The sequence below is a fragment of the Uloborus diversus genome, chromosome 10 (genome assembly GCF_026930045.1).
Source record: "Uloborus diversus isolate 005 chromosome 10, Udiv.v.3.1, whole genome shotgun sequence".
Classification (NCBI taxonomy): domain Eukaryota; kingdom Metazoa; phylum Arthropoda; class Arachnida; order Araneae; family Uloboridae; genus Uloborus; species Uloborus diversus.
Genome location: NC_072740.1, coordinates 79,418,147 through 79,444,459, shown reverse-complemented (window position 1 = coordinate 79,444,459; position 26,313 = coordinate 79,418,147). Strand labels below are relative to the sequence as shown.

General features: G+C 34.0%; 1 long non-coding RNA gene across 1 annotated transcript in view; it reads right to left on the bottom strand.

Moving 5' to 3' along the window:
* LOC129231761 (uncharacterized) overlaps positions 1-23,054 on the bottom strand; it is a 39,411-nt gene extending 16,357 nt beyond the window's left edge. The window contains exon 1 of the long non-coding RNA XR_008581287.1: positions 22,900-23,054. This is a non-coding gene — a long non-coding RNA (uncharacterized LOC129231761). The remainder of the gene's footprint in view (positions 1-22,899) is intronic.
* Positions 23,055-26,313: the final 3,259 nt, after the last annotated feature.

Genomic DNA, 26,313 nt, shown 5'->3' with positions numbered 1-26,313 from the left:
TAATTTGATGCATTTCATTTTTATTTCTACTTTTTTGCAATGTTCATTTTGCAATGAACCTTCATGATAATTTATAGGCACTGGCAATGTCTTTCTTTTTTATGATTTTTGCAATTGGAGGATTTTTTTTACCTGTACACTGAACTCCTTCATTTTAATGAATTCGTTCATTTAAAAAGTTAAATCTTTAAAAGTTAATTTACGAGTTAAATTAAAAATTATAAATTAAGTTAAAAATAATTCAAAAACCCGGACAGCATAAAAAAAGAAACTTAATTCTTTAACTTACCGACGTAAACGAAAAGTTGACCAGCAACCAGCAATTGATGCCAAATGCTTCATTATGAAATAGAAAACAAATGTTTGTTAATTATAGTACAGAATAAAGACTAATAAAAGTAAAAATGAATGAACTTAAATGCCCACTTTCTTCGTGGAACTCCCCCCCCCTTTTTCCCCCCTTCAGTAGTGGTGTTTGAATGTAACATACTGAAAAAAGTTTACTCTTGTTTAAAAAAAATCCAAATTAGTACTTAAAAACTCTTAAAATTAAAAAAAATCTAATTGATTTCAAAAACTCATGTCAATCAAAATTTGAACGAGTGATACTGATTTAATTATCCACTGATGTACTAAATATTAGGTTTTACGGATGAAAGTTAAAATCTTATGTTAGATTTAGTAAGTCTGTTGCTGTATTTAGTTATTTTTGTTTACACAAGAGTTGAAAATATCGTTTTATACATGTACTCTTATGTAGTTATAGAATGTAAAAGTACAAATGGCGAATTTGTGACAATTTGAAAAATATTTCATCTTTTAAACCGCTCCAGAATCCCAATGACAGCATTAATTTAAATGTCTGTTGGAAGGATGAATCAAGTTTTCAATTAAAGTTTCATATTCTATACTTGACAAAGTTCAAAATCGTATATTGCCAATACATTGGTTTTTAATTCATAATTTTGATATTTTCTCTGCAGCTCATTCGGAAGAGTGATTGAAAACTTCGCTCAAACCTTATTTTTAAAAGGCACCAATTTAAAAACAAGGAATTCAAGTTTCGTGGAGCCCCTGAGTGATCTCCATGGATCTGTAGGTTTCCGAGAGGAGCACAATTTAAGAAACACTGTTCTAAATCGTTCCCCGTTAAAATGAACGAAGTGTGGCAAGAGTATTATTGGGGGGGGGGGGGGAGTAGGGTACAGTGTTCGAAAGGACGGGGGAGATTGTGCTTCTTCAGATTGGACTGTTCCAGGAGCTTGTACTGAATCATTCATTTTGAGTAGCTTCTTTTAGTTCATAAACGTCACATCCTTAAAAATTTCATTAAACATTATATACAACAGACGCTCGATTAACCGGTTTAAATGGGACCGAGGAAACTCCAGTTAGGCGAAATCCTGATTAAAGAGGAGAGGAAAAGAAAAATGAAAGCGAACTTTAAAAAATTGTAACCATTTTAACTGTAATTAAAAGAAGCATTTTTTCAAGCGAGTAAATTTATTCAAAAAGGTTTTTGCATACCATTAAACTGAATGTTAAAAAATGTAATTTTTTTTTCTGCTGAAAGTTGAGATTTCGACAAAACTTGCTTCATATGTCACCACATCAACGTAGAAAGCTGATGCCAGTTCTAAACAGTAGAATGCCATTTCCAATGCATTTACTCTTTCTCCGAGAAAACCAGCACTTCGCATTTTTCCGGGGGGGGGGGGGGGCAAAGGGTAGGGGAGGGTGACCCAAAGCGGGTAGGCCTTCGCATGCCCCCTCCCCATGGTGTGTAAGCGGCGATGCATACGTATGTCGAGTTTACATGAACATCCCCGAGTTTTAATCAGTCCCAGCGAAGCAGCAGTGAAGCAGTATGGCGTAACCAAGCTTAAAATGAAAAAAAAATGATAAATTACTAAGAAAAAATGAAGTTTTGTGACTTGTGATTAGTCGAAGACCAGCTTATTTTTTTTATTGTCAATAGTATTACGTTATTCAGACCCCATCCACCTACAAACTGCTATAGTCATTTCGTTTGTTTCTTTTTAAATTTATGGTTATAATTATTGAAATAAAACGTGCCTTCGGGCAAAGCGAGTATAGGATTTAATCATATATTTATTTATATTTTACTAGCTGACCCGGCAAGCCTTGTTTCTGCCACATAAATTATTTCTAGGATTCAAAAACTTTGTTGGATAATTTACAGCTTCATCAGAATCGCAAACTGTATCGATCGATTTGTATGATACCAAGTCGCCAGGTCGTATCTCGATCAAGGGTCGTATTTATAAATCAACCACCACATTTTTTGCTGCCAAATCTGGCTCTTTCTGCCAGCCACGCATGTATTGTGCGCGTACATCGCGGTCAATGAGATCATTTTCTCGAGTCAACGATTGTGCTGAAATTTAGTGAGCAATTTTATGCGTTCAAAATTTTCATAGACGGCAAATTTTCATTCTTCGATATTTGACAATGGGTTCGAGAATTTGTCAGCAAATTGATCTTTTAGCTTTTGGACGTATATGTTTTAGGTGGACCTTTTCAACATTACGATACAGTGGCGGGGATTTCAAGTAAACTTTAATCTCATCAGTGACTTAAATGTAGAATGACGGAAATGTTTGTCTGAAATCACTTGAAGAGAGTAACTGAGTGCCTCGTTACCTTTTGATGTACACTGCGTCTGGTTATTTTGAATATTCAGTGGCAGCTTAAATGCTGATTAAGCTGTTCTGCATCCATCCAGTAAAGTTACTGCACCCATGCCGTCGGGGATATTAGATATATTGCTAGAATTCCAAATGATGCAACGGATAATGCGATGTCATCATTAGATCATTTAGGCAAGAATTGGCAAAATGAAAAATGTTTTGCTAGTTTCACATGGTGCCTCCACCGAAAAAAGTGAACCTTGACCCACTGAAACTGCCAGAGGTATAATCGGAATGTCTATCCAGAAGTTTTTTTTTGACACTTATGAGACAAAATGTCCGATTGTCTTTGGAATATCCTACTATTTGTTGCTTTTTAAAACTAACACTAAAAAATTAGTAGGCATGCAAAGTATATATTTATCAAATTTGCAACAACAGATTCGAATGATATATTGCTAGAATAAAAAACTCAAGCACATGTCCGAAAGTGTGTCCCACACTTGACTGGTAAACTTCATTAAAAAACCAATTAAAAAGGAAATTAGAAAAATATATTTTTTTTAACCAAATCACACGCGTCAAGTACTTTCACTTAGCCAGCAAACCTAACTTTCAGCCCCTATCGGCTTGTATATGAAACTACAGGGAAAACCTTGTCCAAACTGTACCTGGAATCATCCCAATGCATTGATTTCTCAAAGCCAGGGGGTCAATTTCCCCCTCCTGACTCCCCTAAATGATGGGCCTCTATTTGAAATGACGGGGTCATTGTCGTCTATGGTTGGGCCATCATGAACCTTTCGTTTCGTAATCAAAATTCATAATTGTGCAAATTTAAATTTTCTTACAATTCTCAGTTTTTTGTTCCAGAAATTATTACTGCTGGTCAAAGCTTAGATCCAATTAAACGGTGGCCGGTTAATCGGGAACTTTGTAATTTATAGATTTAAGAGCCTTTCTTGCAAATTCTTCCCTGACAAAGGATCACAGTGCGAAATAGTGTGGGAAGGGAGATACATAAATTTTTCAAGTTAATTTTAGTTGAATTATCAAAGAAAAAAGCATTAGATTTTAATAATCAGTATTTAAGTACTAAAAATCAATTCATAGTTTATTTTTAAACTCAGCAAAGCAGAGTAATAATATAATATAACCCCCCAGATGAAAATGTACTTTCTTTTATAAAGCTCAAAATAGAAAGTGTCTCCATGTCTTTTATGAAAGATAAATGTAATTAAGAGTTTCCAGGCTGCTTTTTCAACTTAATGAAGTCGCGGCAGAGCGTTATCTCCATGAGTAGAAATTTCAAAGTTTTTTTCGAAAATGCATTCGCTTATTTCCCCTGTCTTGTTATCCTGCTTTTTCTCTACTCTACTTAATCGATTTCCAAAACACTTAAGACACTACTAATGATTCATGAACGTATTAATAATGCAACTCTTTTGGGTGGGACACTTGCACTTCTTCGATTCCATGCAAACCAAAAGATAAGACTTTTTTTCCTGCTTGATGTAAGTACTTTTACAATGAAAGGGATGTAAAAAATTCCTTCATAAAGTTTCTTTTTAATTATGTTTTTAGGATGAAGATTGCTGTTGTGAGTTTCATTCTAACACCTTGTAGGGGAGGTATTCAAGCACAAAATTCAGCATCTGAGTGCAGGACCTGGCTATGGCTTTTGGGGAAATAGGCCCTTTGTTTAATTTCCTTACTCTATAGCACCTACAGCAAGGGTGGTTCAAAAACACATGTGAAAAAAGAAAGTTTCTCCTAGATACCAGGATAATGTAATTACAAGTTTAAATTTAGTCTCCGATGCCTATCAAATATTAGAGACTCAGTGGACTAATCAGAATTGAGGCAGTGGGGCAGGCAAAATGATGTTAGGTGCCAAAAATAAAAAATTTGGAGATGGTCAGTACAAATAGTAGGCGAACCTCTGTTTTGGTGCAAGAGATAGTACTAGTAACCCTGGTAGGTACTGCTATACAATATGATTTAGAAAAACTCACTGAAAGCCTACCTAAGGACCAAAACTTGAAAATGTCCACTTGCATCCCTTTGCTTTCACTGCCTCAATTTAAATCTAACTACAATGTTTTAAGTTACGAACTCTATCGAAGTGCTGAGAAAAGAGGGAATTCAGATGCATGTGACTGGAGTGCCAACCCCTCTAAATATCAAAAAGAACCCCAAAAAGCAAGATTCCCCCTAAAAAGAGAAAAATAGCTCTTAAAACAGCCCCCTCTAAAAACTTCAATGTCGCAGTCTGTGCCACGACCCCCCCCCCCCCCCCTCCTTCACACCTAGGTGAACGCCCCTGCAGTTGAGGCGAATGCGATTTTAACTTCATAAAAGTGGAGCTTTGATACGTGCCAATCGTGCAAACAGATTATAATTTCCCATTTTCACAGCAGTAAGTTGGAGAAAAGAGAGCACTGAAGAAGAAATTGCTTGCATTAGTCGCGCTACTATATAAATTGCTTGACAGCGATGGCTTGTTCTGCATTCGTGACTTGCAATTCAGAAAGACAAACTGACACAGATTTCTTTCCTACATTTACAATGAGCGAATGTTCTACAGAAAGTGGGTTTTTAGCAATTCATTCGAAATAAAAAATGTTTTAGTAAATAGCTCTAAATTAAGTGCTTTTTCAACTTTTCAGGCCATTAGCTCAATTTGAGACCTAAGCCGCTTTATGAATCCTTGTATTATTGGACGTATCAATCCATTGCACAAAATACCCTATAAAGATTCTAAATATGTTAAATCCTTGTTTCATTGCACTAAGTATAAGAACATTGACCCGACTCGAGATTTGATTTGCATAGGAGCTCACGGGAGTTAAGCTCCTGCACTTCAATTCACGTAAATTTAACATTTCAGGCAAAATTCCGGCTGTTTAAGTGTGAAAAGAAATTGCGAGGATTATAGGGCGCCTGCACTTCGTTTGGTAGAAATTAAGCCTTTTCTCGACTACTACATAATGCAGTTAAATTCAAGCCCATCATTAGGGGGAGGGTGGCAAATATACGGGTGGGTGGGGAGGGGGTGAAAAATTAATGCATTTCCATATAAGTGGGAATGGTTCTTTTTGTAATCCGATTGAACTTGCGTGGCTTTTACTTGGGGCGTGCACAGAAATTTTGGGGCCCGTCACAAATGACTTTTACGGGCCCCCCTTCATATTGTTTATCCCTACTTCCCTAGATATATTTCACCCTTCATTAAAAATCCCGGGCCTTCTTCAGGTTCGGGCCAACAGATTTCCCTTCTTCCCCCCCCCCGTGCACGCCCCTGAGTGTACTCCCTTTGCAGTGTGAGGGTTTGTATGAGAAATAAAGTAAATGCTTTTAATTTATGATTTTTTTTAAATGGCTAATTTATTCCTAATAACAGTTTTCGCTTGCTTCATCCATTATTTTTTGCAGAATTAGTGATAAAAAATCTTTTACCTAGATATGTTGATGTGGAATTTACACCAACAATCTGCATAAAAAAACTTCAGTTTCGTTGTTGATTTGTATCTCATAACTTCAGAGTTCTATCAAATTAAGGTAGCAGTGGAATTTTTTTTTTTGCGTTGGATTGATGGGAGGGGGGGGGGGTAGGGTTACGCTAAGAAGGAAGAGACAAATCAGTAGGGTACGTGAGGGAAGAAAAAGGTTGATAATCCACCTTGTAGCCATTGTAGATGTATCCCCCGCCTACCTTTGGCCAATCTACTTTTAAATTTTTACTGGCATTAGTCTAACTTATGACTGCCAGTCGTTCGATTAGAAATATCATCCCTCATCTGATAAGCTTTTCTTTTTTTTTCCCTTCTTTGTAACTTAAATATGTTATTTATTTCTATGAATACAATTGAAACATTAGAGTAAGTGACATGCATATGAATACAAAGCTCCGACATTATATCGGTTAATTGGAATTCGGGCATTTTATTTCAGGCCAGTGATAGCTTGAAAGCATACTACAGAACAGATTTTCAAACTTAAACATTTACAACCAAACAACGTTTTTAGAAGTGGGATTGTTTACTTACTTATAACTGTTAAAAAGCTGCGAATAAGAAGACTTTTCTTTCGTACTGTTTAAACGAAGCTTGTGGTTTATTACTCAAACAGTCGACTTAAAATATACCAAAAGTAGAAAAATATTTATTATAGCCAATAGGAAAATTTATCATTTTAGAAGATTAATTCTATTGAAAATCACTTCAATGAAATTTTACTAGATTTATTTATGAAACATGAGCTCAAAAAGTAGTAATTAACATTTAAAGACACGAGTTTTTCTCCTGTGTAGTTTCACACTAAAAACTCCTTTTCATTTCCTTTAACTTTTTTTCAAGGATTTTCTTAATTGAAAAATTGTTTTAGAAATCCAAACAAGTTTCAAAAAACCTTCTCTGTAAAACTAAAATTATCATTCGCGTATCGTGACGTACCGAATATCTATATCAGTGGGTTGCAAGTCGACACATAGTTTAGAAAACATTTTAGTTATGTTATTATTTGAAACAGGAGTATGCGCAATACGTGATCTTTGATACACATTGAGATTCAACCTTTTTTTTTTTTTTTTTTTTTGGACTAATACTTGAATTTACCATAAACAAGTTGGGCTTTTGGAAGATTTGTTCAAATCAAAGAATAAGATATTATCAACATCTGAAAACTCAAAGGAAAACGAAAATTACTTACGAAAAGGACTTTTGTTATTTACTTAGAAATCAAATTAAACACCCATCGTGAACGATGTGTTAGGGTTAGCAAACATCTTAAACAGATAGATAGAGTTGCCAGCCTTTATTGTTAAAAAGATCCTTCAAATTGATTTGCATATAAATGATTTTGACATAAGATCTTAAAAAAAAAAAAAAAAAAAAAAAATACATTCGGAAATAGGCACAGGTTGCACCGGTGCCATCGCATGCGTTTTCATATAGAGGCTCTACCGTTTCGACCGCTTGCGGTGGCACAGGTGTGACCGGTGCCTGTTTCCAAATGTAACCGAAGTTCATTTTGCTCAGCACATCAAAAAAATTGTTAATCTAAAATCGAATGCTATGTACGTAAAAAAGTTTGTTTTCAATTGGAGCCTCTATGTCTCTGTGGTAGAAACTTCATCTTCTTGTTGTGGGTTCGATTCCCGTCGGTGCCCTGTGTGTTCTTCTCTTGTGTTGCAAATCTTTCCTGCGTGTGTCCGAAGGCAAGGCATAGTGAAGCTCTGGTTAGTTGAGCTGTGACTTTGAATATGTTGACCTGTTTTAGGGGAGTTTAGTGAAAAATAGACGTGTTATTGGCTCGGATTTTAGATAGAATATTTTAGAAAAACTACTAAGAAAGTTTCTCAACTCAACTTAGCACTATTTACCCCTCCCTATTTTCCGAAACAGAGGTAAACATTGTTATTGTTAGAGTCGGAGTTCAACTTCTCAGAGCCTCACAACACTTTGTACGCAGTCCTCTATGCATGTGAAGCAGTTTAGCTTCTATATAAATAAATTTGATTTCAACCAATGAAACTCCTTGTAAAAACATTTGAAATGATAGAGATGAGAAGCTTTAACTATTTTTAGGAAGTTAATATATATGAAATTAACAAAAACCTATAATCATATTAAAACTCCGAAGTTGAACGGTGAATTGCGACGGACAGCTGCCTGCGTGCAGTAAAGGAGATCGTGGGTTCGATTCCTACCTGTGTCCTCAGTGTTAGTTCCTTCTTGTGATGTAAATTTTCGTCTGTGTAGTGCAATCGTGCACGATAAAATGTCTGTAAAAAAATTAAAAAAAAAGGAGAAAACTTGTTCCAAGTAGTCTCTATTTCTAAATGTTTCTTGGAGTCTTGGTGTTCAAGTGATCTGTGCTACCTGCTTGATACACTTAAGGTACACTTTTCTTTCTTCGTACTGTAAATTTTAAATGTGCTTTATGTAGTTGTGATTGGCTATTTTGTACATACTGTGGAAAAGATTAACGGGGGCAAGGCACTATGTTCGCAGTTCTCTGATATAAACTACGGAGATGGATAACTAGTTTCTTGTATAGTAAAAGTTAATTTCGTTTCGTTGTTTAACAAATTCGATATTTTGATGCTTCTTTAGTTGAGCTAAATCAAACTGCGCGAAACAAAAACAAAGATCTAAATGCAAAAGTTAGGCAAAACTTTTTTTTAAAAACCTAAAACTTATATTTTAGCATTTATTTACGTATTCAGGTGCTAAATCGATATTGATATTATTGAATTGTGTATTTAAAGTAAAGAAAATTTTTGAGTTGTATTGTTTTACACAGGCGATAATATCTTTCAATGGTAAATTTTTATTTAGCCTTCAGCAACATAATGCTGTGAATTCAATGCTATTGTGAGCATTACGTGTACTACCTCTTAACTTTAGGAGCTTTTCATTGAAACACATTAGAGATTGTGGTACAATTTCTTTGCTTTTAAGGTTAATAGGTTAACTAGGTTAAAATGAAGGGTATAGGTTAACTAGTGGCAAACTGATTATTTTTTATTTCACTGAAAACCCAGCGAATGCTGTTCACTATTCTACAAACGCAATAGAATTTTTTTTACAAACACTATAATTTTAGTTTTAAAATTTGTTTTCATTGATTGACGAAAGTAATTGCGCATTGTAAACTACACCACAACTCTCAAGAAAATTAAACATGGATTTTTGTCGATTTTATTATTTAGATAAAATATGCTGAAATCCTATCGGTTAGTTAACAAATATTGTGCAGTTAATACATGGGGTACGTAGAGGTGCGTAGAGGATGGGGTGCGTAATAGTAAGTGCTCAACTAATTTATTTAAGAACGTCCAAAAACATTTTTCATTAGGTATCTCCTAAGTTTCAGTTGTGTCAGTTTTATTAATAGAGTATTCTCAAATATTTTGAATGAGTTGTAATATTTTAATTTTGCTGTTTTATCGCTTATCTCTATTTCTGTCACGAAACACATTTTATTACAAATTTTTGTCTTAACTCATATAAGATTTTTTAGACAAATTTCATGCATGCTTAGGTACTTTATGCATAAAAATTTCGAGCAATTTTAGGTAAAAATATGAGAGTTTAGTGCAAAATTTTTTCACAAAAGCATTCAAAATTAGTTAAACTCTTTTTCTCTCACTTTATCTCTCTTATATAATTTCTACGTATATAAACTTAACCTGAAGTCTAAATTCAACCAAAACACATTAAGACTTAATTGAATGTCTTAGTATTTATGGTTCCTATAACATGAACTTGATTTCAAGCGGAAAAAAATAATAAAAAAACAAAAATTAAGAAAAACAGCAGTCTTCTGCTAAATAAAACAAATTTCCCTCAACTGCATGATAAGATCAGGTCACACACCAATGCATCCTTCCCTTTTTCCCCTCAACTCTCAGTTTCTGTTTCTAGAACTTATATTTGCGTCATCGGCGATTTCAACCTCAGCTGAAAACCGATCTCATCAACGTTTTGACGCAAGCATGTAGAGATCATGAATTCGGACATAGACCTTAGACTTCTGAGCTCTTGGTTTGATCCTTGATCTGATGGCCTTCGAGAAGGTAAAACTGGAGAGTCGGCCTTCTACAATCTCGCATGACTAAAAGAGAAAAAACTTGTACCGATGTCGCAGGAAATGTCAGATGTGACGGAAATTCAGTTCCTGCTGGCAATTGAACTCCAGCAAGGACGAATAAATGCTTTTAACACGAAATTAAACTGATATGTCTTCTTCTTACACTGTCTGTCAGAGTTTTTTTGAAAATTGATAAAAGGACAATGACATGCCGATGTTGTAAAGGTCATTTTCATTTTCTTTTTTCTTTTCTCTCTCCCGACCCATATCCAAGCCTCTTGGCCTTGGTTGCTAAATGCTCACGAGAAGTGCCCACCAGTTGAAAGCCCTTCACGTTTTGTTTCCTTTTATGATTTCAATTCAATCTGGTTGTGGTTTTTGGAAATTGGAGCGTTGCTAAATTTAAATTGTGTCTTTATGTACTGTAATGGATACTCGAGGGAAAACAATCTTAATTGCAATGCGGAAAAAATGCTGCCAGTTTCGAGAGAAAAAAACAACTGCATAAATTCTTTAAAAAAATCATAGAGCTTAATAAAGATTTTGATCCCTTTCTACATTTCTTTTAGAAAAATATTAATATATATATATAGTTTTTTTTTTTTTTTTTTTTTTGGTATCATTTATTGATTTATCAATTTTGTTTCCCACTTCTGTTCAAACATTTTTCCAAGGAAAAAAATATAAGTTTTGGAGTACAGAATATTGGTACATATTACCTACAAACTTCATCAAAATAAAAATGGTACGGTACGGCCCATTTGTTGATACAATATGAATGACCCCCTTAGATTATTATTGGTTGACAAACATTTTTTTAATTACTAGAAAAATAATATTTTTGAAAAACAAAAATAATTATGTGTAGAAAGAAGCTTTTAAACCTTTGTACTTTTCCTGCTAGGGGGACGGGGACTAATGCGCTGTCAATGGGTCCTAGTCTTAGACCCCTTTAACTTCGCCCATGGCTTCATAAAATGATTTATTAAAAAATACACCAGGTTATGATCAAAATGTATACGTGTGTGTATTTGATTGACTCATTCTTCCCTTAAATGACTAAAACTTACTTTTTAGATCCCTAAGTTACTACGTATTGAATGACCTGTTTAAAGAGAAATTATGAAGTAGTTATGAAGATAGGGTAAATTGCTACAATAAAATTAATAGTGTAAAGTAATTAATCTTAAAGTGTATATTAATAGGCATTTAAAGGGGGTATTTTAGGAGATTTTCCAGAGACTTGACTGAGGCATTTGCAAATAATTTTTTTAATATGCTATTAAAAAATACTTTTCAGTGAGTTTTTCGAATGGAAGTAACGTCTAAAATAACTTTAAAAAAATCATTCTACTTAAAAATATGAACCTTTTTGCGTAAATGTTGATAACCCCGGAAATAGTTTTTTTTTTTTTTTTTTTTTGTTTTGTTTTTTTCAATCTTTGAGAAGCTTCTCACACAGATTGATTTTCATATATTCATTTTGGATTTCAGATAAAACGAGAGAAAATATTTTATTTCATGCCTTGATAATTTTCGGCCGCCATATAATTCACGATTTTTCAACCGAATTGGCTTCTTTTACTCAACAAGTGCAGTTGAAGTCAACCCATGTGGACCAATGATCACTATACATTTCTAAAATCGTATGAATCAAATGCTCGCGAACCATACCTTTTGCGACTCAAAAGAGCAACCAACCGAAATCCAGTTGCTCTTGCTTTAAAATTGCTTTGTAGTGTTTATAGGCGTAGGTCAGTAATGATCTTTTGAGATCAGATATTTCTGACGCGAAAGCATTGCCCTAGTTTTGTCAATTTAAATTTAAACATGTATTTAGTAAAAAAAGTTTAGAGAACCATTTCAATTTAAATTCACTGTGCGTTACAACATTTTAGTCAAACATTTTACACATAGAATTACAGTCTGTGTTCTGTGTTGCTGATAATATGTTTTTTTCCTCCATAAGTCAACAAAAAAAAATTAACAATTAAAAAAAAAAAATCTCGACTCGTCTCGAGCCAAAGTTTTCTGAATTCATGTGCACGGATGTCACATTTTTATGTATATGTTTACACTTTATTAATGGAATTTTAAAGTTGGCTTTTAACTTTTAGTGTATTTGAACATAAAGAACCGTTATGTTTCACAATTTTAAGTTTATCAACTTAAAAAAAAATGTATTTAAAAATAGCGATTTGTTCGTGTTGAGGTTATGACCGTACAGTCACATCTGTAAAACGTACAAATCATTATTTTTAAGTACAAAAAAAAAAAAAAAAAAAATCTTAAGAAAGTTGATACTTTATATTACGATACACAACGATTCCTTATATGTATTCTAATATTTTGATGATAAGAGCAAAACTTTTAAATTACGGGAATAAAGGGCAAATACACCCAAACCTGTTTCTGTGCCGTCCTTTTTTGCGAGAACTTTTTTTTTTTATGTGCGACTTTTTTTGGTGCGATTTTTTTTTTTGTGTGGTATATGAAATTTTCAATCAGATTGGGATTCAATTGGCGAAATTATTTGTAAAACGAATGCAAGGTAGTATCTTCCAGTGACCACAGGTGCACCATGATGTAAAGTCACTGTTACCTCCCAAAAATCTCTTTTTCCGGGAAATTTTGCCTGACGATTTGGCAAGATTATCATTATTTGGTTTATTTTGACTTCCTTTAAGCAATTCCTAGTTATTTCGTAAGTTTTTTGAGTTCTACGTTTTTCTACGTGAGACTTTTTTTATGCGGTCCCAATCCACCGCATTAAAAAAAAAAAAAACACTGTGTTGCGAAAACTATTTTTTATAGCTACTCGTGAAGTTTCGATCGATTTTTTATGCGGTCTCTATCCACCGCGCAAAAACAGGTTTGGGTATATCTAAGTAAAAATGTGACGGCCATACAAAAACATTTAGACTCTTTACCGTGTCACCTTAAAAAAAAAAATCGAAACTGCTTTATCTGTTTTTAGGAGCTACGATGAAACACACAGATGCACAAGTGTTAAACTAGTAACACCCCTCTTTCTGCATCCGCAATTAAAAAGCCTTGGTTTACCGGTAACTGCTAGCAATGGGCGAAATAGTTTCTGGAGTGCAGACTCAAGGGTGCCCCGAACTTAAATTTTTGGGAGGGCGGAAATTTTCAATTTGCCGAATGGAACTCAAAATTTCCCCGAATGATGATAATTTCGCCGAATAGAACCCCAAATTTTGCCTGATGATGATAATTCGGCCGAATCGCCAAACAAAATTTACCGAATAAGGACATTTTTGGGAGGTCCTACGTCCCAGTAACCTCCCACCAGGGCGCTCGCCCGTATACACAGACTTATCAGAGCTAAATTAGTTTATAGACCAAGGGTATCTATCAACCAACACATTACGGGTTCCACAGAGACTAAAACATTTTAGGGTGATTGGTATACAGTGGACGCCGTTTAATTGAATCAGTGGTTAATGGAATCAACCGCTTTAATGAATCAAACTGTCAAAACAGAACAAAATCCAATTTTATTGAATTAGCCCCTGTATTGAATCAACAGCTAATTTTTAAATTTTATAGAATCAAAACTGTTTAGAACAAACGTGATTCAAATAAGCGGCGACCACTGTAATATTCTTTAAACATTTTATTATCATATTTTAGTGCGAAGAGTTTTTGATCATTGTCCATCTATAGGGGTTTCGTTTAGAAAATTGATTCATCTCGCACTCACACACACGTGATTGAAATTCGAGTCATCGATATTTTATCGAATTCCCTATCTCTTTGAAAAGCATCACCTGAATATTGTTGAATCATCAAAGGATATTACTTTCGGAAACCGGAATAGTGCACGTGTTCAGCGAATAAAGCGAGAGAAACCAGAAGCAAATTTATAACCTAACGCGTGACCGTAATTTGTTGCATGTGATAGCTGGGTTATAAAAATTTTATTTCCCGCTGGAGTTTTTTACAATTGCTCCTTCATTGTACTGTATAATAAAAATATAATAACCCTTTTGCAGCTACACGCAATAATGTTTAAAAAGGTGTCCAACAAAAGTAGCTCACATAACTCAGCCTTTGCAAATAAAAAATTTAACTGTTTATTACAGGAATGGCTGAAAATTGCTGTGGCAGTTTAAGTTTGCTATATAAAAAGATAGGACTCTGTTTTTTACGTTTTGAAAATTAGACTTTCTTTTATAGCTTTTTTTTTAGGATGTCAATAAAAGCGATGATTTTGACGTGAATGAGTTTGCGGAACTCTGGGGTTCTTTTAAAGTAAACGAGAAAATATAGAAAAACATAAAAAAAAAAATAATAATCAACGTAAAAGGAGAAAGGTACTTTTACAAATCACCAAGGATTATCCCCTTTATATACAATCTTTGACGTGAAAATTTGGGCCACACGAAAGACTTGTCAAATATGCAAATTTGTAAGTCATCTAACTATCTGTCCAAATTGGTCCCAGATATGCTCGATCTGTGATGTATTCGGATATCGAGTAACAATTCAGAAAAAGTGACGATTATTTTCCTTTCATTTTGCAATCACTTTCTTACATCAGTGTTGCCCCTTGACGTATGTAAAATTTCGTTTCATTCTGACAACTCTTTCTTTATGTGCAATTTTTAATGGCAAGGATTAATCATATGTTTCTTAACGTCTTTAAGAATGAATGGAGTTTTGTTCGCAATGTGTAACCTTTTGAAAGGTATTACGAATACGCAAGCACACTGAAAAAAAAACTGCAGTACTACTAGAAAATCTCTAAGAAACTGGTATCGTTACTAGAAACCTTTATAGAAGCTCAGTTTCCTCTATAGAGTTTTTAGTAGTATTGTAGTTTAGAAGATATTTTTTATCATAGCAACGACTTTAGGGAGAAAAAAGTTACTCTTGCCCTTTCTAAAATACAGGATTTAACTTTCGTAAGAGTAAAAACTGATGGAACATTGATTGATAGGCAGTTTTTTGTAATTTTAATACAATACTACGCTAAAGTGAAACTATAGATTAAGTTCTTTACATATTTCAGAAGAATTTTTTTCAGTTATAGTAAGAAAAACATAAATTCATTCTTCCTCTTTATTTAATTCAAGATTTTTAATTTACTTATTTTTTGCTGATATACTTGTGCATAGCTTTTAAATTTTATGTTACATGACTAAAGACGTGCTTAAAGCACAGGATTTCATACCCCATTTATAAATTGTTGCCTTAGTTCTGCTCGCTGATTGATGGTACCTTTTGTATGCGTCGTAAGTCGAAAATTTTTACGGTTAATTTCTGAAGACCGTGAAGTTTTTTGAAGGGAATTCTGCATAAAAAGAGAAGTGTTCTGTTCTTAGACAATATAGTATAAAAAAAAGAGTTATGCCTTGAGAAACAAGTGCGTGGTTGTCAAGCAAGCATTATTGTTTAACAATTTTCAAAGCTTGAACCACGGATTTAGTTAAAAATTTCATGCTTAACCGCAATAAGGAAAACTAAAAATTTAGCGAATGTACTAAAATTTCTAAATGGGAATAGCATTGTTTTTTGAGTTAATAATTGAACCCTTCTCAGATGGTCAGCATTGAAATCTACTGTTTCTTGCAACTGGAATTTCCTAAAATTATTATCATCAATTGCTGAGAGATATTTCAAGAATTTACTAGCTCTCAAGATCTTCATTTTTATCACGCAATGCTTTTAAACTCATACTCGCTTTTTAGAAAAGAGTAAGTTTGTTAGTTCGTGTATATTTTTGCACAGTAATTTAAATCGTCAATACTGACCGTGCTAATTTCATTGCAAATAACTAAACGCATGCTTTGTTGTAAATAACTCATATTTTCATGACAATCATTGAAGAGTCTCAGCTGTGTGATGATAATGATCCAAATGAGTTTCTTAGAATCGAATAAGGCATGTAGACCGAAATCTGCTGTTTTGCATAGAATTTTTGACAGATAACGAAACGTAATTTCGCTGTAATCAATTAGTGGTTATAATAAGTGGAAAGTGGTCACATAAAGTCTCATGAACTGCTGTCATACAAATGAAGGGGTGAACTCTGAAAGGCCTCTGAACAGTGAACTTTTGAGCGCAAGTGCCCTATCATGTCTGGAATTAAAGCTCAATGCATAGTGTAATAAACGATTAAAACGCTCCTAAAATTATTAAGCTATTAGTCGATTGCAGACTGTTCGTTAAGATTTATAGTTATATTTTGACAAAAAAAAAAGTGCAAAATTGACTAAATGCTCATGTTTTCCTTTAAGGGAGCGTCATTCCTCTACATTCCTATAATTCTTGAAATTACAATTCCGAGAATGACCGAATTATTTCAAATTGGAAAGAATCGCATTGAAATCATTAAAAAAAAATAATGAACATGTTAAAAATAGTTCCATCCAGGTGGGAAAAAAAGCAGAAAAATTATAGTCGCAGTTGTACTCATCAAGAAACGAACTATAACAAGAGTTTTTTTAAAATATAATTAAAATTAATTCCTAACTTTTTGATAGCAATATCAATATAATTTGCAATCATTTTAACGTTACGAAAGATAGAGCCGTAAGTAATAAAACAAAATAATAGAACTAAAATGTAACAATATAGTATGCTAAAAAAAAAAGCTTCAAAGCTCTTTCTGAGTAAAACTTTCCTTACTTAGCACAGATTTTCATCTTACACAGTTTTTTAAAGCAAAATTTACTGTATTACTTTCCATCATGATCTCTCTGTGCTAAGGAGGCTACAGCATAGCCTCTGTAGCACAGATGCTAAAAGCCTCATAGCCAGGGGGGGGGTTATGGCGCCATCTAAATTTTTTTTGGGGGGGGGGCTGAATTTTTTTAACATAATTTATTTACATTTATTTATTGACTTATTTTTTATTTAAATTATTTATTTTATTTTGTTTTGTTTATATTTGATTTCATTTATTTATGTAGTTTGTGTGTCTGTGTATTTGTGTATGTCTTTGGCGTAGCACAGAACTTTTCTAATAAAATAATAATAATGAGAAGAAGAATTAAAAATAGTTTATAAATAAACAATATTAAAATAATAATAATAATAACAAAAGAGAGCTAAAAAGTAAAAAAGGGAAAAAGGGTTGAGAAAAATGTTGGAGGAGAATTTGCGCCATTGAACTTGGGAGGGATGGGCACTCCTGCTCATAGCATAGATGCTAAAAGCCTCGCTTTATAAAAAGAACAAGTAAAAAATTTATAGCATATTCAAAATGCGTTGCGAGGAAAAAAACACCATAAAGCACACTGAAGAGACGAGTTTTTGCACTATGTAGAAGAAGCTGCCTTCGGTTAGAGAACAGCATTCGAATCTACTTTGCTTCCCATTTATCATAATTAATGCATTCATGTTCTCATACTGCCTCCATACCAGATTCAAAGCTACATTAAACAGCATTTTTATAATAAATGGAAACGAGCAAAGACCACATATTTTTTTGACATGCTCTTTCTCGGATTTTTTTTTTAATATTATTTTTATTTATTTCAATTGTACCCAGTGGTGAGCAAATTCGCTTTGCAGTTCCAATCTGTTGCCTTCCGCATGTTGCGTGACTGAATCTAGATTTGCAGGTCACGAAACATGGTTTCAGCCTTGCTGACAGACAACATTAACCATAAAGCAGCAAAGAATAAAACGTAAAAGACAAACGTTTGATGATTTCCAAAATTCTAGTTTTCGATTTTTTATTTATCGATTTACTTATATTTTTTGACACCAGTGACAGTTAAAGGACCTCTTAGCAGAACATGATTAACTTATGAAAAAATGGGGCGGATCTCCTTAGTCAATACTGTGAGAAATTACGAAAAAAAAATAAATAAAATGAAAGCATGGACAATAAAAAGCAGCCGCAAGCAACAAAAATGATGGTTGTTATTTCTCTTCTAGAATTAAAAAAAAGTCCTACAGTAGAAAAAAAAAAGGATTGCAATTAGATAACATTAAATGGCTGCGTTATAACAAAAGAAGCGGAACTGTATTTAGTAGCTTTACAATATTAAGTAGGTACCATAATTAATTATTTCTAACATGCTGTGGTTATATTCAGTAAGTTACCGCCCTATAGCCAGGGCTAAGGCAGAAATACGTGAAATACACCGCCAACTCAGTCATTTCCAGCCGAGGACTGCAGTTTATGACTGAGCTGGCGGTGTATTTCACGTATTTCTGCCTTAGCCCTGGCTATAGGGCGGTAACTTCCTGAATATACCTGCCTTGCCTTCAAAACTCGAGTTGAACCGAACAATTGTTTCGGTCGCTCGTCTGGTCAGTGCTAATTTTGTATTAGCTACCAGTTTGTTTGGCACTCTTGGCTTCCTTAAGAGGTTTTAAATCTCCAGCTCAGTCACTTTCCTATGCCGGGCTGATGAGTGCTAATAAGCACGAAACTGCAGTCCTCGGCTGGAAATGACTGAGCTGGCGGTGTATTTCACGTATGCTGTGGTTAGTTTTACAGTTGCATTTTACGAAGCACACCTCAAGCTTTCCAACAGCAAACCACAGCGTATTTTCCGTCACGGATTTTTGTATAAATAATTTCCTGTTCCACTCATAAAAACATAAAGGGTCAGTATGGGTAAAAGAAGGAAGCATAAATTCTATGTTTCAACCTAAGATCCATTCCTTTCTTTTGAATTAGTCGAGATATAAAATTTTGTACATTTGTCCAAGACTACATCTTCTGAGAGTCACTAAGCTAACAAACAGTTGTAAATTTGACTTTACGACTGTATGTTAGCAAATGAAATTATGTTTTTACTTTTACCCCCAGAGTCTAGGAGATAGATGGAAGCACACCATCATCCCCATGAGGTTGAAGTAGGTAGATAATTGCCCTATATACAATCAGTTTAGAAGCTTAAGAAGTTCTACACTAACAATACTCAATCTGTGTCCTGTAGGTCTAATTCTCCAAATGTAAACTAAAATCATTTAAAAAGAAAAATCAAGCAAAAATTTAAATTATATCCTGAATTCATGTAAAATACACACAATAGTGTAATTTGAGTCAAAATCTAATTTTCCAAAAATTTAAAACAATGAAAAACCGAGTTATTTCCATTTACCCCGTAAATACTTTACTCTGGGTAAAGAGAAACACTTTTATTGCATATAACCAAAAGAGCTGAGAAGATGGAATTCATGAATAAATATTATTAGTAACTTTTCACATAACAAATGAAACTAGTAAGTTGAAACCAGTTACTTCGCATTTAGATCTGGAGAATGATAGATCCCTAAACTACGTTAAAAAACAACTTTTTTCAGTGTCATCTTCAAACAATGATAACGGCTACACAATGGGTTGGAAACAAGCGAAACTCTCAGAACGTGTTACCAAGTCACCTAGTCTTTACTCCACAACAGTTTAGTTTCAAATATTACCACGAGTGGGGTAATAGAGCTTGTTTCCATTTATCTCATGCTTCCGTTTACCCCAACTGTACTTGTACATGATTTTATAGCTCGTTTGGACTAAATTGAAAAATAATGAGAACGTATGGATAGTTATTAAAATGTCCGATGTATTAACCCAGTTCCCAAAAAGCCCGTCATTCAAGGGGGTCAGGAGGGGGCAATCGCCATTTACTCTCTATCTTGGTAATCAAATCCTTTTACTGCTTCCTTCTGCTAATATTTCAGAACGTTTTAGTAAACCTTTTTTTTGTCTAAAATCTAACTGAGCTAATGCTCTTAACTTCAAAGGAGAAAGAATATCTATTTCAGAGCTCTAACTAATTAGACACTTTTTATAGACTGAATCAATGAATAAAGGGGATAATTTATAAAGCATAGCAAATAATATGAAGATATTCCGATGAAAATAGCCGTAGAAAGAAACCATTTCATCTCGGAATTGACCGTTTTATTGAAAAGTAGCTCATAAAAAACTTAAGTATGCCTGAGTGAGCATAAGTGATGCGTGTCTCAAAAGAGAAAAATCCATTTTAAACATTACTAAACAGCACTTCTTACTTCATCCACTTCATCTTTAAAAATCTTACTTCACAGATTGATAAAGTACTGCATTTCGTAAATGCAGTGGAACAAGGATATTTTTTATATGTTCAGATTATACGATTTTTCACTTTTGCTAAAACTGTGTAGGGTAGGTGCACCGATTGTGGTCACTTTAAGGCCAAGAGGAAGTTCTAAGGGACCAAGTTCCTCTTGTAGACGCACTATAAAAATAAAATATGTCAGTTTTCTCAGAATTTAAAACTCTTTAAAATGCATATAAACTCATAAGCAATTAAATAAGCAAAAAGAACGTAGGTCAATTCAACCGAAAAGTGTAGATTTCACCAGTTATGGCCACCTTTCAGCTAGTTGTGATCACCTACTGTTCTAGTTGTGGCCAATACAAATTTTTTGCCTACTAATTAAAATCCAAGTCCAATATTAGACATACAATTAATAGAAAACATGTAATAAAGAATAGCAATATTTTTGGATGTTCATTCATTTTAATGACTATGAATCAGTAACAATAATGGAATAGTAAACAGTAAATAAACATCTGGCAAATAATAATAAGAAAAACAAACTTGTACAACGTGTCTTTGTAGCTTTAGGTTGTCTGATGGTATGCATCTGCCTGCTATCATCTGTAGTTCCCCATAATAAATCACCTTTTTTTTTTAATTATTTTCACCCTAAGGTACCACTTTTCATCATAGCACTCACATCATAATTAGAACCGTTTGTTTCAGAAACTATTACACAAAAAAAAAAAAAAAAAATGCTTTCATAATAAACTATAACATATTCACCGATTGAAGTAAGTTTACCCATACTATCCCAGATGATTCAATAAAATCACTAGTTAAAGCATCTGTGTCTTCTGTGTCCTTTTTCGGCATTCTTTTTATTATTCTTTACTTCTTAATTGCGTTTGATTTCAAATTTTTCGTAAAATATTAAACTTCCTCCGTAAAATATGAACTAGTTCTCCAACTGTCCTAGTAACTCTTAATTTCTTTAAGTTCGGATATAGGGTTAGTCTTTCAAATTAATCTAAGGTCCTGGGTATTTTATAGGTGATACTAGCATGTAATACAAAGATGGAACCATTTCTTACAGCCCCTACGGCATTTTCTTCAGTGAGAAATTAAGCATGAAACATTCTTTTCTGTTAAAACAAAAAAAGAAAAAAAAAATTTCTTGCTTTTTTTTGGGAGCCATTATTTGCAACAAATATTATGCAAAATGTTTTTTAAAATGATCAATCTCTCTAGAGTTGATTTTTTTTCTTTCTTTCTTTGCTTCTTTTTTCTTACGTTTAAAGAATTGAGAAATCTGAATATGTTCGAAGCTCTTTTATAGAAGAACCATGTTTACAAACATTGTAATTACATTTTTTTATATAATTCGTGGAAGAATAAATAATTCACTGGTATTCTTTTAAATGCTTCAGAAAACGTTTATAAATAAATGCAATTATTGGTAGAACGTGCACAAAAATTTCCAAAAACTAGAAAAATGCTGTAAAAAAATTGGTTTATTTTATTAGAATTGAGATCCAATAAAATACCTTATTGATTTTCACTTAATGAATGTAAACTTGAAAATATGTTGACCAAAAATCAATTCGAAGCTCATTGAAGTAGCTTTTGTAATGTAATTGGAAAATTAACTACACTATAATTAACATTTCGGTACGTACTTTAGCAACCAGTGTAAAGTAAAAGTCTGCAAAGTGTTACATAAATACGAGATTTTGAAGCCCGTCAACTCTCGTAAAAAACTCATTTCGAAAAAATTTATCTTTAGTTTAAACCTTCCTATTCTTACAATATATTATACACATACAAAGGTGTCATATAAATAAAACGAGAATATTTTAAGTTTTCACTTTTGAAAGTGCGCATATGTACATAAAAAATCATTTCAAAAAAAAAAAAAAAAATGCATTTTGATTTCAAACTTTTATATTGTTGCAACATATTATGCTTATACAAAAGTCAATATCTCTGTTTCTAATAGAACGTAGATAAAAATGAATCGGTTCAGTAAAGCTAAAAAAATGATTATTCTAATAAATTTATCAAAACAAAAATGTGTAATTGGTAAAAAATATCCATTTTAAAGTGTTCAGACATTTAAATCAATAAGAAAAATGAAATCATAGATGCAGTATGGATTTTACTATTTCAATACAGTTAAACTTGGTTAAAGTGACAACTGTGGTATAATGTCAAAAAATTTCCATCCCTCCATTCAACCATAAGCAGAAATAATGATCGTTTATAATGTAACTTGGATATATTTTAAACTTTTTACACTTGACATAAGTATTGTGAGTCCTTGGATAACGTTGTAATAGATTTTCACAGTATACTTAAAATATTCTGCATGGCCATGATGGCCACCAGTTGTGGCCATGATGGCCACAACTGGAACAGTATGTAATCTAGTTGTGGCCATAACTATGGCCACAAGTAGCAAAATAGTATACGGATTTATAATCCCGTTTTGGCCAGACTATTTTATGCAGCTAAGTTAAAAAATAAAGAAAAGTAAGGAACTCACATTAAAACTTGATCTTACCTTGATAAGAAAAACTTTACAATAGATAAAAATATGCAAAACTATTGCTGCTGTAAGTAGATTAAGAAGAAACACTTACCAATGAGCAGTAACAAATACACTAATCCTCAGACTGTATTTGTACAGAGGAAAAGTTCTGGACCTCTCACAACGAAAGTTTTGCGAAATGCTGCTCAGACTATGAAACAAGTTTTAAGATTAATTAGAGTGATCAATATTCTTAGTATTTCTGGTTTGATTGTGAAACTGGCCACTAGTGGTACAGTGGTCACAACCGGTGCACCTAAGGCCCCTATAGTAGAGGAGCCGACGCATCCGCCATTTTGGAGCAAACTTGATCCAGTGCTTCGTAGCGATAGCATTGCTGTTGATGTTTGCCTTTCTTTAGGATGTGTTAAATTGAGTCAAATGGGTGGTTGTTCGGCTGTTAATTGTGTAAACAGCTCCAAAAAAGGATTTCAGCTCTTCAGATTTCCAGCAGTTGCAGAAAGAAAAAAGATATGGATAAATAATAGCCCGCGAAGCGACTGGCAGCCTGGAAACGACGCCAACTGTATCCAAAAATTCGCCAATGTTCACCTTCGATCTCCGACTCTCTCGTTCCCTGTTTGGCGAATGATTGCCAATAAAGGTAGCTTTCCCTGTTGCACACTTGCTCCAAAATGGCGGATGCGTCGGCCTCTCCAGTTATAGGGGTTCTAGGTGCATCTACCCTATATCCACATTTCGCGTGAGATACGAGAACCAGAATTTCCAGGAAAATTTTCTGTCACTCGAAATCTGTTGAATACACTCACATGCATTAAAATTTAATTCATCATCTGTCTCATTTCATTGTCTCACCTATTTCAACTCAGATATTAAATGTTATTTGTTTCGAATACCACTTTGTACTATCACAAATGTCCAGGAAGTTGTGATTTAAGTAATTAATTGATATCAATACGTCATCAGGAGTGTCAAATATCAGGAAGTTTTGATTCTAGAATTTAAATAATTATTCACATAGATTCAGGAAGTGTTCACTTTAGGGATATTCCACGGAAATGAGACATTGTGAAATGAGGCCCTGTAAGGGAACATCGATGGGAGGTCACGGAAGGTCATTTTCACCTCTGCAAAAAAATTCTTTTTCCGCAAACTTTGGCTGATGATCCGTAAAATTTGGGGACAGTATTACAGTATTGCAGTTGTTTTTTTTTTAATTTTTTTTTTTTGTTTTTAACTTGCCTAATGTCTCTTCTCATCAGATGTGAGTATGCATGTATTCCGTACTCGTATTTTATTATTATTATTAGTAGTAGAAGTTTTAATGAGTCGGCAAAATTCGAAGTTTCATTCGGCAAATGGAGAATTTCCTCCTCCCAAAAATTTGGTTTCGGAGTGCCTCTGAGTGACAACTATCTTCATTAGAAATATTAGCTGAAAAATAAATAAATATATAAAGCTAAGAAACAATGCCTTAGAGCAGGAATTAAAATAGAGGGAGCAATTCTAATCATTGGCTAAGAAAAAGCTTCGGCAAAGAGCTCAAGTCACGTGACTCAACAACGATGAATGGTTGAGACGTTTTGCGTGAAACTAGGGAATGAAACCCAAATTCTTCCACCAATGCTTTTCTTTAAAATCTTTTACGTAACTTGAGGTCTTTCCTTCACGCATGAAAGTCTTCCCTCCCTCCATTTTATCTCTCCTCAATGAATAATACATGTGTGATAAAAACATGTGTGCCATAAAATAACAGAGTAGAGACTAATCATTTTTTAATACAAATGATTGAGGTACTTATAAAGAATCATATTTTACTGAAGTAAACCAAGAAAATACATTTTTGAACAATATAATAAACTAATCTTCAGATTAAATTAAATACAACATGTTTTAAATTGAGAAGCATCTAAACACGAGAACAATTTTCAAAAGTTCTGATAAAGTAGAAAATTTATAGTTTCCAACTGATATCAAGTTTTTCTTTGTATTCAGTAGTAACTAAACTGTGTAATAATGTAAGACCTTTATATACAATTAGCGCCGCCGACAGTTGAGGCAGTGAGAAGTAACGGGATGTAAATGGCAAAAATTAAAAATTTGGGATAACCATGACAAATGGTAGGTGAATTTCTCCTCTGTCTTGAGGCAAGAGATAGTACTAATAGCCCAGGTAGGTGCTGCTATACAACATAATTTCGATTTAAAAAAAACAATGAAAGCCCACCGAGCATCACAACTTTAAACGCGTTTTACTCAAAACTTGAAAATGTCTACTTACATCCCTTTGCTTTTCACTGCCTCAGTTCAGTATTTTTGCAAGGTGCGATAAAAAAAATAAGGTGAATAACTTTCATTTACTAGGTTTTCTTGAAATTTGATTTAATATCCTTCTAAGAACTGTACTTACCAAGCAATATACTTATCCCAACGCTGAATCCACGAAAGAAAGCATTCTAGAAGACGTCTATCTGGTTACTTTCTGGGGCATTCCAAGGTATTTTTGACATTTATGTAGAGTCCGTAACATGACCTTTTTTGCCATAACTTTTTAATTTACTGTTTGATTAGCATATTATTTTATTTTGATCTTTTCCCACCAACACACCAGCTCAGATTAAAATAATTTGCAAATCAAACGGTAAATTAAAAAGTTATGGCAAAAAAAGGTCACGTTACGGACTCTACATAATGTCCAAAATACCGTGGAATGCCCCTTCTACTTTCTAAGCACAGATTTAATTTTTAGGAAATGCTAGAAGTTGCATGGTGCTGAATCCGGTGAGTAAGGCGTATATGGACAGACAGGAACGCTTATTTCGGCCCAAAGCTCGCCAATTAGATAATTCTGCGAGTTTTTGTCGTACCACTGATATGCGATCACTGATTCGAAATCAGTTTGACTTTTTATCAGTTCAAATCTTGAGTACAAAATCAATTTGATTTATCTGCAGGGGGCGGCTAAAGGGCCGTGCAGTCCGTGCGGCCACGCAGGGCCCCGCGGCTATGGGGCCCCTCGCCAACTTGTATTTAAAAACTTTTCTTACGTCTTTTTAGAACAAGTTTGACCTAGTGGAAAGCTTTGTTGAACGTGAGGCCCCATCATAAGTGAAAAACAAAGACGAACAGGGTCCGTCGAGAGCCGACAAGCCCCCTTCACTTATGCACTAATGCTGCTCCAATGTGCCCCCCCCCCCCCCAAGGGTCAGGTCCCAAGTTTCTGGTTATAGGCTGGCATAGCTTCTAGTTGGCCCAGACGATTAATCCCAGATGTTGTTTTCGGGGGAGGTCTTCTAAAACAAGAATTCTCACCCTCTGCTCCAGAGGATGGGCAATGGTCTGCAAAAAATATGACCGCATCTGGGAGATTTTTACGTGGTCGAGTTAAAAACATTTTCTTATTAAGTTAATGTTATAGTTATCCTTGCCAGATTTCTCAAATGCTCCACCGTGACACCGGAATGCTCCCCCCTCCCCACCAACTTCGCTAGTATTCAAAAGGGTA